A 15,776-nucleotide genomic window follows, 5' to 3' on the forward strand; every position below is an offset into this window, starting at 1 on the left:
ACATACTGGACCAATTACTAGAGCTCGCGCACGCCAACTAAATTACCAGGTACTTTCGTTTCTTGGTAATGATTCTAATGTTCATGAGAATATGATGCTGCCTAAATTGGATACATTTGTTTTGCTTACAAATGAAGGGCCTAGCTTGGAGAAGGATGAACATTGGAGCAAGAACAAGCATGGAGATGATGGCATGCGCAAGGGGAACAAGAACGGAGTTACAAGTGATGATTTCAGGACTTTGAAGCCACCATAATGGGTGCATGAAGCCTTGGACGAAATATACAAGATGCCACTTCATAAATTTCGTCCCGAGGCTATTTTAGGTGCTGCGTCACCTTATTATTGGGCCAGGCCCATGTAATTTCGAAATACATAAGTATAGGCTATTTTTAGAATCCGTATGTGTGGGGAAACAAGAGATAGGGTTGATTTCGGACCCCTCCACCAAGGGCCACGAAATTCCCCCCTCTTCCTCCATATATACAGCCCTTAGGGCATCGTTTAGACTTTGGGTTTTGTTTAGATTAAAAGTTCGCCATAGCTGCAACTTCGCGTACTTCGTTTGTGTTCAACGACCAGACAAAGGCGTCACAGAACCCCACCTTGATCAATAAAGCTTTCATCTTATATTCGCAATATCCCGATTGCAATCTCAGTTTCTTGCTTGTTCTTCGTTTGCTCGCAGGAAACAGACCCTCGTGGTCAGGTTGATCGTGCTCCGGCGTGGTCAATAACCTCTCGGAGTTGGTTTAGCGATTGCTAAGGCGCGACGTCCTCGCACGTTCGTAGTCGGATCGTCAAAGTCGACTTCCACCAAAGCGATATCCATCATCTCATCGAAAGATGGGACACCTTTGCCTCTATCAAGTGGTATCAGATTTCCAGGTTGCTCGGTGAGATTTTACAGTTTTTCGTAGTTTAGATCGAGTCTGTTCTTCATACCTACAGTCCACGAAAAAGCCACAAAAAAAATTTAGGGTTAGTTCATCATATCCGAACCAATCTGAGCCTTTGCATAATCTTTTTAGGGTTTTGCTTTGTTGAATTTACGGTTGCATCGTCGTGTCTAGTTGCTGGTCTTAGAGTCTAGTCTTTTAGAGTTTCGAGTTCTGGTCATAAGTTGTCACGCCGCCGCCGCACCATCATCATCGCCCCTGCCATCTACCACCACCGCTTATCCGCCACCGCTCCGAATCCGTATCCATATACCACCACCGATCCATATCCATATACTACCACCGCTACCACCACCGCTGCCATATACCACCACCATATATCCACCACCAATCCGAGTTCCTTGCATATTAGGTTTGTTTTCGAGATCCATCTAGATTCCGATTCGTGTTTCCTTGCTGGAGTAGGTTTCGGAAAAAAAAAGAGTCGGGTAGCCACGCTCCGTTTAGGCCCAAAATTTTTCGAAAACGCATTTTTCGAAAAATTTTCTAGCTATCCTATTTTTAGGTGTTTCTGAGTGTTTTGAGACAGGTGCCATTATAGGAAGTTTTTTTTTGACCCGTTTCCAGTTTTTGGGTCCGGGCAGTCAAAAAAAAAAAAAATTGGTCGAAAAAATTTCGTGCCCATCCTGTCAGTTTGAGCTAAGAAGAGTTTTGAGACACTCGCCATTATAGTGATTTTTCGCAAAAAAAAAAGCAGCGCAAAAAAAAAACGAGTGAAAAAAAAATTCAGAGTGTGCTTTCCCTTGTTTACGTGCCGCGCCGTGATTTTGTTGGTGTTCTAGGCTCGCGTCTCTAGCACAGTCTAGCCTAGGACCAGCACAGTACCGTCGTTGAGCGTTTATTCAACTTTGCATCTCTGAATTGATTATTGCTGACCCTTTTTGCTACCATACTATAAGCCTTCCCAGCTCCACATACATCTACGTCGTGTGTTTGACTCTCCCTGGTAATCGCTCTATCCAAGCTTTGAGAGTTTTTGACTACAACGGTGGCCGATCACCGCCTGCTGCTGGGTAAGAACTGGTAAGAATTTGAGATTTGCTTGACGGATTTGTGATACACCACCACCACTTCTTAGTAGTCTGTAGGATCATATTCTTGTGTGTTTCTATTGCTGCTAACCATGCCAGGATCACAAGCCGACGAGATTGACTGGGAGAACTTATCGAACAAGGAGCTTCATGATAAGTTTCAGCAAATGATGACTGAACAGGTGCAAGATGTGCTGAACAATTTTGAAGAGGCCATGGAGAAGATCACTGGCCTTGAGAAGACGTTCGAAACAAAGCTCGATAACAGATTTAATGAACTGCTCGCGCGTCTTCCACCACCACCACCCGCTGCACCTAACGCACCTCTCCAACAACAACAACAACGACTACCTCCACGTCGCGAAATAGACCTTCGCCGAGCGAGCCGTGTTCCTCTTGCGTTTGGCCAAACTGTTGGTGCTGCTGTTGATACTTCTATGGCTCCTGCTACTGCTGTTGCTGGTACCCAGGAGGATGATGAGTATGCGGGCGATTATGAGGATGAGGTTGATCAAAATCAGATCTACGAGCAGCCACCAGCACCACCACCAGCAGGTCGACCTCGGGTATATATTCGTAATGGTAGGCCTGCACCACCACCTCAGGTACGAGATGATGTCCATATTCCTAAACTGAAATTGAATATTCCACCATTTGAGGGTAGATATGTTCCTGATATATATCTTACTTGGGAGTTAGAAACTGAACAACGATTTACATGTTTACAATATCCTGAGGAGAGACGAGTTGCTGCTGCTGTTTGTGCTTTCACTAGTTTTGCATGTGTATGGTGGTCTGAACATTGTAGATTATATCCTATTCCAACTACTTGGGCTGCTTTGAAAACTGCTATGCGTACGCGTTGGGTTCCACCATATTATCAACGTGAATTGCTTAAAAAATTGCAGCGTTTAAGACAAGGAAAAAATTCTGTAGAAGAATATTATCAGGAATTACAAACTGGCATGATTAGATGTGGTATTGTTGAGGAGAATGAAGCTATGCTTGCACGTTTTCTGGGTGGATTAAATAGAGAGATTCAGACCATTCTAGACTATAAGGAGTATACTAATATCACTCGTTTATTCCATCTTGCTTGTAAAGCTGAACGTGAAGTGCAGGATCGACAAGCATTGGGGCGAACTAACTTTTCTGCAGGCCGACCTTCATCATGGACACCACGTGCATCTTCTACTTCAACTGCACCAGCACCTCCATCCGGTGCCACCTCCAGCCGTGATACAAGAAAACAGGCACAACCACCATTATCTGCCAAGAGCACACCTGCGGGGCCTGCACAGCGTTCTTTTTCTTCCATGGCATCAACAGGGCACACAAGTGATATTATTTGTCGTCGTTGTAAGGGAGGAGGTCATTATGCGAGGGAATGCAAATCTCCGCGTGTGATGATTGCTACTGCCGATGGTGGATATGAGTCCGCTAGTGACTATGATGAGGAGACATTGGCTCTTATTACACGTGAAGAACATGGTGGAGATGATTCTGATCATGAGACACAATACATGGCTCCTGAAGACGCTGACAGGTATGAATGTTTAGTTGCTCAACGTGTTTTGAGTGTGCAGGTCACACAAGCTGAGCAAAATCAGAGGCACAATTTGTTCCATACCAAGGGAGTTGTGAAGGAACGTTCTGTGCGCGTCATAATAGACGGAGGGAGCTGCAACAACTTGGCTAGCATGGAGATGGTGGAGAAGCTTTCTCTCACCACAAGACCACATCCACATCCTTACTACATCCAATGGTTCAACAACAGCGGCAAGCTTAAGGTAACACGTACTGTTCGTGTGCATTTTAGTATCTCTACATATGTTGATTATGTTGATTGTGATGTGGTACCTATGCAAGCATGTTCCTTATTACTTGGTAGACCATGGCAATTTGATAAAAATTCTGTACACCATGGTAGAAACAATCACTATACTCTTGTTCATAAGGATAAAAATATTACTTTGCTTCCTATGACTCCTGATTCCATTTTGAAAGATGATATTAATAGAGCTAATAAAGCAAAACAGGAGACGAATAAGAGTGAAAATCAGATTGTGGCAAAACAATTTGAGCAACAAATGAAGCCTAATAATAAACCATCTAGTGTTGCTTCTGAAATTAAATTGAAAAGTGCATGTTTATTTGCCACCAAATCTGATATTGATGAGCTAGATTTCAGCAAATCTGTTTGCTATGCTTTTGTGTGCAAAGAGGCATTATTTTCATTCGAGGACGTGCCTTCCTCTTTGCCTCCTGCTGTCACTAACATTTTGCAGGAGTTCGCTGACGTCTTTCCACAAGACGTGCCACCGGGATTACCGCCTATTCGAGGGATTGAGCATCAGATTGATTTAATTCCCGGTGCTTCACTGCCAAACCGTGCACCATACCGTACCAATCCAGAGGAGACGAAGGAGATTATGCGTCAAGTACAAGAGCTTCTACACAAAGGTTATATACGCGAATCCCTTAGTCCTTGTGCTGTTCCTATTATTCTAGTGCCGAAAAAGGATGGTACATCACGTATGTGTGTTGATTGTAGAGGCATTAATAATATTACTATTCGTTATCGTCATCCTATTCCTAGGCTAGATGATATGCTTGATGAATTGAGTGGCTCTACAATATTCTCCAAAGTTGATTTGCGTAGTGGATACCATCAAATTCGTATGAAATTGGGAGATGAATGGAAAACAGCATTTAAAACTAAGTTTGGATTATATGAGTGGTTAGTCATGCCTTTTGGGTTAACTAATGCGCCTAGTACTTTCATGAGACTAATGAACGAAGTTTTACGTGCTTTCATTGGACGATTTGTGGTAGTCTATTTTGATGATATACTGATTTATAGCAGATCTTTGGAAGAACATTTGGAACATTTACGTGCAGTTTTTATTGCTCTACGTGATGCACGTTTGTTTGGTAACCTTGGGAAGTGCACCTTTTGCACCGACCGAGTATCTTTTCTTGGCTATGTTGTTACTCCACAGGGAATTGAAGTTGACAAAGCCAAGATTGAAGCTATTGAGAGTTGGCCGCCGCCCAAAACGGTCACACAAGTGAGGAGTTTTCTTGGCCTCGCTGGATTCTATAGGCGTTTTGTGAGAGATTTCAGCATCATTGCTGCACCTCTCAACGAGCTTACAAAGAAGGATGTGCCTTTTGTTTGGGGTACCGCACAGGAAGAAGCCTTCACGGTATTGAAAGATAAGTTGACACATGCTCCTTTACTCCAACTTCCTGATTTTAATAAGACTTTTGAGCTTGAATGTGATGCTAGTGGAATTGGATTAGGAGGTGTGTTATTACAAGATGGCAAACCTGTTGCATACTTTTCTGAAAAATTGAGTGGGCCTAGTCTGAATTATTCTACTTATGATAAAGAATTATATGCTCTTGTTTGGACTTTAGAAACATGGCAACATTATTTATGGCCCAAAGAATTTGTTATACATTCTGATCATGAATCTTTGAAACATATTAAAAGTCAAGCTAAACTGAATCGTAGACATGCTAAATGGGTTGAATTCATTGAGACTTTCCCTTATGTCATTAAACACAAGAAGGGAAAAGAAAATGTTATTGCTGATGCATTGTCTCGTTGCTATACTATGCTTTCACAACTTGACTTCAAAATATTTGGTTTAGAGACCATCAAAGATCAATATGTGCATGATGCTGATTTTAAAGATGTAATGCAGAATTGTAAAGAAGGAAGAATGTGGAACAAGTTTGTCGTTAACGATGGATTTGTGTTTCGTGCTAACAAGCTATGCATTCCAGCTAGCTCCGTTCGTCTTTTGTTGTTGCAGGAGGCGCATGGAGGAGGATTAATGGGACACTTTGGCGTGAAGAAGACGGAGGACGTACTTGCTACACATTTCTTTTGGCCAAAGATGAGACGGGATGTTGAGCGTTTTATTGCTCAATGCACTACATGTCAAAAAGCTAAGTCACGACTCAATCCTCATGGTTTATATATGCCTTTGCCTGTACCTAGTGTTCCTTGGGAGGATATATCTATGGACTTTGTTTTAGGTTTACCTCGAACAAAGAAGGGGAGGGATAGCATATTTGTTGTCGTGGATAGATTCTCGAAAATGGCACACTTTATACCATGTCATAAAAGCGATGATGCTGTTAATGTTGCTGAGTTGTTCTTTCGTGAAATTATTCGCTTGCATGGTGTGCCAAATACTATTGTTTCAGATCGTGATACTAAATTTCTTAGCCATTTTTGGAGATGTTTATGGGCTAAGTTGGGGACTAAACTGCTTTTTAGTACTACTTGTCACCCCCAAACTGATGGACAAACTGAAGTAGTCAATAGAACGTTGTCTACTATGCTTAGGGCTGTTTTGAAGAATAATAAGAAAATGTGGGAGGAATGTTTGCCTCATATTGAATTTGCTTATAATCGTTCATTGCATTCTACTACTAAGATGTGCCCTATTGATTTGTTGCCTCTTCCATCTTCGGAGAAGGTTAATTTTGATGCTAAACAACGTGCTGAATTGATTTTAAAAATGCATGAGTTAACTAAGGAAAACATTGAGCGTATGAATGCTAAATATAAACTTGCTGGAGATAAGGGTAGAAAACATGTTGTGTTTGCACCTGGAGATCTTGTTTGGTTACATTTGCGTAAGGATAGATTTCCTGATTTGCGAAAATCAAAGTTAATGCCACGTGGTGATGGTCCCTTTAAGGTGTTAGAGAAAATAAATGATAATGCATATAAACTTGAGTTGCCTGCAGATTTTGGGGTTAGTCCCACTTTTAACATTGCAGATTTGAAGCCTTATTTGGGTGAGGAAGATGAACTTCCGTCGAGGACGACTTCATTTCAAGAAGGGGAGGATGATGAGGACATCAATACAATTGTTACACCCACAGCCCCTGCTGCTATACATACTGGACCAATTACTAGAGCTCGTGCACGCCAACTAAATTACCAGGTACTTTCGTTTCTTGGTAATGATTCTAATGTTCATGAGAATATGATGCTGCCTGAATTGGATACATTTGTTTTGCTTACAAATGAAGGGCCTAGCTTGGAGAAGGATGAACATTGGAGCAAGAACAAGCATGGAGATGATGGCATGCGCAAGGGGAACAATAACGGAGTTACAAGTGATGATTTCAGGACTTTGAAGCCACCATAATGGGTGCATGAAGCCTTGGACGAAATATACAAGATGCCACTTTATAAATTTCGTCCCGAGGCTATTTTAGGTGCTGCGTCACCTTATTATTGGGCCAGGCCCATGTAATTTCGAAATACATAAGTATAGGCTATTTTTAGAGTCCGTATGTGTGGGGAAACAAGAGATAGGGTTGATTTCGGACCCCTCCACCAAGGGCCACGAAATTCCCCCCTCTTCCTCCATATATACAGCCCTTAGGGCATCGTTTAGACTTTGGGTTTTGTTTAGATTAGAAGTTCGCCATAGCTGCAACTTCGCGTACTTCGTTTGTGTTCAACGACCAGACAAAGGCGTCACAGAACCCCACCTTGATCAATAAAGCTTTCATCTTATATTCGCAATATCCAGATTGCAATCTCAGTTTCTTGCTTGTTCTTCGTTTGCTCGCAGGAAACAGACCCTCGTGGTCAGGTTGATCGTGCTCCGGCGTGGTCAATAACCTCTCGGAGTTGGTTTAGCGATTGCTAAGGCGCGACGTCCTCGCACGTTCGTAGTCGGATCGTCAAAGTCGACTTCCACCAAAGCGAAATCCACTATCTCATCGAAAGACGGGACACCTTTGCCTCTATCAAGAAGCTTTCTCTCACCACAAGACCACATCCACATCCTTACTACATCCAATGGTTCAACAACAGCGGCAAGGTTAAGGTAACACGTACTGTTCGTGTGCATTTTAGTATCTCTACATATGCTGATTATGTTGATTGTGATGTGGTACCTATGCAAGCATGTTCCTTATTACTTGGTAGACCATGGCAATTTGATAAAAATTCTGTACACCATGGTAGAAACAATCACTATACTCTTGTTCATAAGGATAAAAATATTACTTTGCTTCCTATGACTCCTGATTCCATTTTGAAAGATGATATTAATAGAGCTAATAAAGCAAAACAGGAGACGAATAAGAGTGAAAATAAGATTGTGGCAAAAGAATTTGAGCAACAAATGAAACCTAATAATAAACCATCTAGTGTGATGAGGACATCAATACAATTGTTACACCCACAGCCCCTGCTGCTATACATACTGGACCAATTACTAGAGCTCGTGCACGCCAACTAAATTACCAGGTACTTTCGTTTCTTGGTAATGATTCTAATGTTCATGAGAATATGATGCTGCCTAAATTGGATACATTTGTTTTGCTTACAAATGAAGGGCCTAGCTTGGAGACGGATGAACATTGGAGCAAGAACAAGCATGGAGATGATGGCATGCGCAAGGGGAACAAGAACGGAGTTACAAGTGATGATTTCAGGACTTTGAAGCCACCATAATGGGTGCATGAAGCCTTGGACGAAATATACAAGATGCCACTTCATAAATTTCGTCCCGAGGCTATTTTAGGTGCTGCGTCACCTTATTATTGGGCCAGGCCCATGTAATTTCGAAATACATAAGTATAGGCTATTTTTAGAGTCCGTATGTGTGGGGAAACAAGAGATAGGGTTGATTTTGGACTCCTCCACCAAGGGCCACGAAATTCCCCCCTCTTCCTCCATATATACAGCCCTTAGGGCATCGTTTAGACTTTGGGTTTTGTTTAGATTAAAAGTTCGCCATAGCTGCAACTTCGCGTACTTCGTTTGTGTTCAACGACCAGACAAAGGCGTCACAGAACCCCACCTTGATCAATAAAGCTTTCATCTTATATTCGCAATATCCAGATTGCAATCTTAGTTTCTTGCTTGTTCTTCGTTTGCTCGCAGGAAACAGACCCTCGTGGTCAGGTTGATCGTGCTCCGGCGTGGTCAATAACCTCTCGGAGTTGGTTTAGCGATTGCTAAGGCGCGACGTCCTCGCACGTTCGTAGTCGGATCGTCAAAGTCGACTTCCACCAAAGCGAAATCCACCATCTCATCGAAAGACGGGACACCTCCGCCTCTATCATGTTGCATTGGCAACGGGGGAACAGCCGGAGAGTTCGAGAGCATCTCACAAGTTATCCTGCAAGTTCAACATCGACATCCTTTGCTCACTGAGAAGATCGGGCCACCCCTTATCACATAGCTTACTTTAGTGAAAAACTTTCTGGAGCGCAACTCAATTATCCCATCTATGACAAAGAGCTATGTGCTTTAGTCCGCGTTTTGCATGAATGGGAACACTACCTTCGTCCCCATGAGTTTATCATTCATACCGATCATGACACTCTCAAGTATCTTAAGGGACAAACTAAGTTGAACAAGCGTCATGCTAAATGGAGTGAATTTATTGAGTCTTTTCCCTATGTCATCAAGTACATCAAGAGTAAAGAAAACATAGTAGTGGATGCTCTTTCCCGCATTTGCATGCTTGTCATGCAACTTGAGCTAGATGTCATTGGCTTCGAGCATATCAAAGACTTATATGAGCATGATACAACTTTTGCCATTCCTTATGCTAAGTGTTTGTCGAATACATCTTGGGAACGCTATTACATCAAAGATGGCTACCTTATGAGAGCTAACAAACTTTGCATTCCCGAGTCCTCGCTTCGTTTGTTGCTTTTGCAGGAATCTCATGGAGGAGGCTTAATGGGATAATTTGGACGCGACAAGATGTTCTCCATGCTCTCGAAGAACTACTTTTGGCCTAAGATGTTTCGGGATGTCAATCGTTTCACCAACCGGTGTTCTACATGTCGCAAAGCTAAGTCCAAAGCTCAATCTCATGGTCTCTATATGCCTTTACCTATTCCATACCAACCTTGGGAAGGCATTAGCATGGACTTTGTCCTTGGTTTGCCAAGAACTCGAAATGGGAAAGATTCTATATTTGTCGTTGTGGACCGTTTCTCAAAAATGGCACATTTTATTCCTTGCCACAAGATAGACGATGCTTCACATGTTGCTAATCTCTTTTGTAGGGAAATTTTGTGTCTCCATGGTGTGCCAAAAACCATCGTCTCGGACCGCGACGTCAAGTTCCTTAGCTACTTTTGGAAGACCCTATGCGCCAAGCTCGGAATCAAGCTACTCTTCTCCACGGCTTACCATCCTCAAACTGACGGCCAAACGGAGGTGACAAACCGCATACTCTCCGCTCTACTTCGAGTACTCATCAAGAAGAACATCAAGAAGTGGGAGGAGTGTCTACCTATCGCCGAGTTCGCCTACAACCGAGCAAGACATTCAACAACCGGCAAGTCCCCTTTCGAGGTCGTCAACGGATTCAACCCTTTGTCACCATTGGATATTCTACCCCTACCACTCCAAGAGCGAATCAATTTGGACGCAAGTGCAAGAGCGACCCATATCAAGAAGGTGCACGAAGATACAAGAAACACCATCGAGCGCCAAGTACAACGCCTTGCGACCAAGCTCAACGTCAACAAGCAACCTATGGTCTTCAACATTGATGATCTCGTGTGGCTACACCTTTGCAAGGAGCGCTTTCCACAAGAACGCAAGTCTAAGCTTCGACCTCAAGCAGATGGACCCTTCAAGGTGCTCGCACGATACAACAACAACGCTTACATGATCGACTTCCCGCGCGACAAATACAACGTGAGCGACATCTTCAACATCAAAGATCTCTCTCCCTTCCATGGTGATGAAGAACTCGATCCGAGGACGGATCTTCCCCAAGGGGGGAGATGATGCGGAGCATCCCACGACCATCCCCATGGACGCCACCTCAACTATCCAAGCTCCAAGTGGACCAATGACAAGGGCTAGGGCACGTGCTATTCAATCCGAGGTGACATCACTCCTACTTGAGTTTTCTCCCTCTTCAAGTGAGACATGGCTACTGCCTAAGTCCGAGATACTATGTGTCATCAGGTACAATGCTCAAGACTCGGAGCTGAGGACTGTAGAAGAAGAGACAGGCGTCAACACTCTGGACAGCCCGAAACTTCCGGCCAGAGCCCGGAACTTCCTGCCCCTGAACCTTCCGGCCGACCCGGAGCTTTCGGCCGCCGATGACTTCGACCAGCCCAGGCGTCCAAACTCTCGGGTTAGCCTGGACCCCGTCCCGGACCTTCCGGCGCCCGGAACCTCCGGCCTGCCCGGACCTTCCAGCCCCCGGATGCCAGCACATCTCCACCGCACCAACTCTCTGGTTAGGCCGGACCCTGATGAGGACATGACTACCTTGGATATGACCAAAAATATTGCATATATGCATATTTGTCAGGTGATTTCTAGTGCAAACTATTCAATAATCTATTTATGTTATCCAGAACAAAAATACTTCACACACTTTTGTGTTTTGTCTAATTGCAGGTGTATGGGACATTTGTACAATCCACATATGAAGATAAGGAAGAAAGAGATTTTTATTTGCTGTCCAAAAAGTTCTCTCACGTCACTTTTGGCCCAAGAGAAGATAGAGTCCAAGTCTCTCACGTTCTGGATTCAGATTCGGACTGCACAGACACACCTGACTCAAAACGCACACAAGTTTTTCATACGGACTCCGAATTGGGTGATTCTTTTTTTGTTGGAAACTAGATTTCGTGCACTTTCCAACCCAATTGGAATCACCTTCAAATTCGTCCGGAGCGTTGAGTTGTGGACGAAACAATCTGATGCTGCAGCAGAATCCGAGTCAAACTACAAGTCCAAAGGTGTTACATCACCTCCACTTGGGCCCATTGGCCTTGTACGACCTAGATTTAGTTTTAGGCTGCCTTGGGTCGTCCTCCCACCTCCTTGGCCTCCACCCCTTGCTCCTATATAAGTAGATCCATCTAGTAGCTTTTCCTTGGGATTTGTTTAGTTAAAAGTTAGCCATTGCAACTTCGTGTACTTCGTTTGTGTCCAACGACCAGACCAAGACCGCTTACGGATCCCCACCTTTATCAATACTTCATATATACTCGCAATATTCAGATTGCTTTTATCATATTCTTGCTTGTTCTTCGATTGCTTGCAGGAATAGACCTTCGTGGTCAGGTTGATTGTGCTCCGGCATGGTCAATAACCTCTCGGAGTTGGTTTAGCGATTGCTAAGGCGCAACGTCGTGCACGTTTGTAGTCGGATCGTCAAAGTCGTCTCCACCAAATCGATAGTTATCATCTCATCGAAAGATCGGGACACCGCCGCCTCTATCAAGTGGTATCAGTTTTCAGGTTGCTCGGTGAGAATTTCCAGTTTTCCTAGATTAGATTTATTTTCTTACCTATTGTCCAAGAAAAATCCACAAAAAAGAGTTAGATCTATTCATCCTTTGTCCAAGCCAGTCTGAGCCTTTGCAATTTTCTTTTCATTGCTTGCATAGTTGAATTATCGGTTGCATCGTCGTGTCGAGTTGCTGGTCTTAGTGTCTAGGTCGTTTAGAGTTTCGAGTTCTGTTCACATTAGTCACGCCACCGCTGCATCATTATCTCTTCCACTGTCCACCACCCACCCATCAATTTCCACCACGTGCTACCCACCATTCATTGTCATAATAATAGTTGAGATCGTTCACATCTTCACTTGATCCAATCTGCATGTTAGCTAGTTTGTCTTGGAAAGAGGGAGAAAAAGAAGATAAAGAAAAAAAAGAGAGAAAAAAGGAAAGAAAAAAAAAAGAAAAAGAGGGAGAAGAAAAAGAAAAAAAAGCGTGAGAAAAAAAAGAGAGAAGAAAAAAAATTGGATCTATCTAGAATCAATCTCGTACCTGAATTCGGATTGGAATCTGTTTTGCGCACTGTTCAGTAAAACAGGTGTATCTTCCTCATACGAAGTCCATTTTGGCTCCGTGAGTACTCAAATTGAAGCTAGCGACGAGCCGCATCTAAATAGTTGCAGAAGCTAGTTCAATATTTGACACCTCAAAATCGGCTTCTAAATAGGTCTTTTTGCCCTCCGAAGTTCATGAACACAGCTTGTTCCAATTTTTCAGGCCAGTTTTAGAATTCTTTGACTCCTCATATCAACTCAGAATTGAGTGATTCTTTTTGCATTGGAAAGCTTGAGTTAATAGCATTCTTTGAAAGAAATTATCAGAAAATTGTCTTAAACTTTTCAAGAGGAAAGTTGGAGAGAGAGTTGTTGTATATCCTGCTTGGCAATTGTTTTTCATCATTATCTTTACTGCCTTTGTGATATTCACTTATATCTTGCTGTCAAGAGCTACTTAGTATCCTTCATTGATGCTAGTTGTGCTACGCCGTGACCTCATTAGTGTTCTAGGCTCGCGTCTCTAGTACGGTCTAGCCTAGGACCAGCACAGTACCGTCGTTGAGTGTTTATTCAACATTGCATCTTTGAATTGATTATTGCTAATCTTTTGCTACCATATATAGCCAACCCAGCTCCACATATTTCTACACCGTGTATACGTACGCTTCCCTGGCAATCGCTTTACTCAATATTCGGAGTTACTTGACACCGCTGGTTGCCGATCACCGCCTGCTGCATGGTAAGAACTTGTAAGACATTGATATTTGCTTTACTGTGAGCGTTTTACCACCACATCCTAGTAGTTATAGGAACATTATTTTTGGGTTTTGTTTCTTGTTCTACTAATCATGACAGGATCCAGAGTCAATTCATGGGCTTTGTCGATCGCGGGAGACGTGCCACCACCTTTGCAAATACCACAACCGTCACGAGAGGTGCACAAACATCCAAATGCACATGATCAGGTTAATGTATCTATACCACCATTTAATGGCCGTTTTAAACCTGCTTTATATATTGAATGGGAGTTCGACATAAAAAATATATTTGCTTCCCATAATTTCGATGAACATAAAAAGGTTAAGGTTGAGGTTGGTTCTTTCACTGGTTATGCTTTGGTTTGGTGGAGTGAATATTGTCGGTTACACCCTGATTATATACCTACTACTTGGGATGATTTGAAACTTGCCATGCGACATACTTTCGTCCCTGCTTATTATACTCGTGACATGATTAAGAAGTTGCAACACTTAAAACAAGGTAGTGAAACTGTAACAAAATATTATGATGATTTACAAACTACCTTGTTGCATTCCTCTTTAGAAGAAAGTGAAGATGATTTTATGGATAGATTTTGGGGAGGATTAAACCGTGATATTCAAGAGATACTAATTCATGAAGAGTGTTATCCTATGGACCATTTGTTTCATCTTGCTTGCAAAGCTGAACAGGAAATAAAACGACGTGTTGGCCACGAGGAGAACAAGCGCACGATGCACATTCCAAGAGTTGATATGATTGTTCCTTCAACTACTAGGCATACTATGACAACCAAATCCGTTGTTGTCAGGACTACATCACCTCCACCATGTGACACAACGCCCCCGAGAGTGGCTACATCATCTGAGTTGATCATAAGAGGTAATGACAAAGGTACTGATCTTCCATCTCTACATGAGAATGATGAATGCCTTGTCAATTTGAATGCACCATCTGATGAGCTACCCACTACTTTGATCACACCACCTATTTTAGAGGACTACGTTGATAATTTGACTTTGCCATGTGATCAAACAACTGAAATACCAACAATTTTGAGTGCACCAATTGAATTAACTATTGATGCAAAAGAACCAATGTTTAATCATTTTGATATGACCTCTAATCTTGGTGATGATTCTGTGTTGAATGACTTATTGCATGTTTGCTTATTTAAGCATGTTGTAGCATGTAAATTTGATGCAAGTAAGGTTTATTCACCAATGTTGGGATGGTTTAATGATGAACATTGTCAATCTTTTGAAATGAATAAGAGCTTCACTTATATGTGCAAACTGAGTTGCAATATTTTCATGCCTTCTACTTCTTGTGCTAATTTTTGGCTTTAGATTTTATGAACTATGCAAGTTACTCATCTATTCATGTGTCATATATGCAAAAATCAAGGGAAGTAAAAATGGATGACATATACATATACAACATGTACACCTTGTCTCTTTTGTTAGCCATATTTCAGATTAAGCAACGCCGAGGACGGCTTTATTTTCAAGAAGGGGAGGATGATGAGGACATGACTACCTTGGATATGACCAAAAATATTGCATATATGCATATTTGTCAGGTGATTTCTAGTGCAAACTATTCAATAATCTATTTATGTTATCCAGAACAAAAATATTTCACACACTTTTGTGTTTTGTCTAATTGCAGGTGTATGGGACATTTGTACAATCCACATATGAAGATAAGGAAGAAAGAGATTTTTATTTGCTGTCCAAAAAGTTCTCTCACGTCACTTTTGGCCCAAGAGAAGATAGAGTCCAAGTCTCTCACGTTCTGGATTCAGATTCGGACTGCACAGACACACCTGACTCAAAACGCACACAAGTTTTTCATACGGACTCCGAATTGGGTGATTCTTTTTTTGTTGGAAACTAGATTTCGTGCACTTTCCAACCCAATTGGAATCACCTTCAAATTCGTCCGGAGCGTTGAGTTGTGGACGAAACAATCTGATGCTGCAGCAGAATCCGAGTCAAACTACAAGTCCAAAGGTGTTACATCACCTCCACTTGGGCCCATTGGCCTTGTACGACCTAGATTTAGTTTTAGGCTGCCTTGGGTCGTCCTCCCACCTCCTTGGCCTCCACCCCTTGCTCCTATATAAGTAGATCCATCTAGTAGCTTTTCCTTGGGATTTGTTTAGTTAAAAGTTAGCCATTGCAACTTCGTGTACTTCGTTTGTGTCC

This window comes from Triticum aestivum, chromosome 2A (assembly GCF_018294505.1).
Source record: "Triticum aestivum cultivar Chinese Spring chromosome 2A, IWGSC CS RefSeq v2.1, whole genome shotgun sequence".
Classification (NCBI taxonomy): domain Eukaryota; kingdom Viridiplantae; phylum Streptophyta; class Magnoliopsida; order Poales; family Poaceae; genus Triticum; species Triticum aestivum.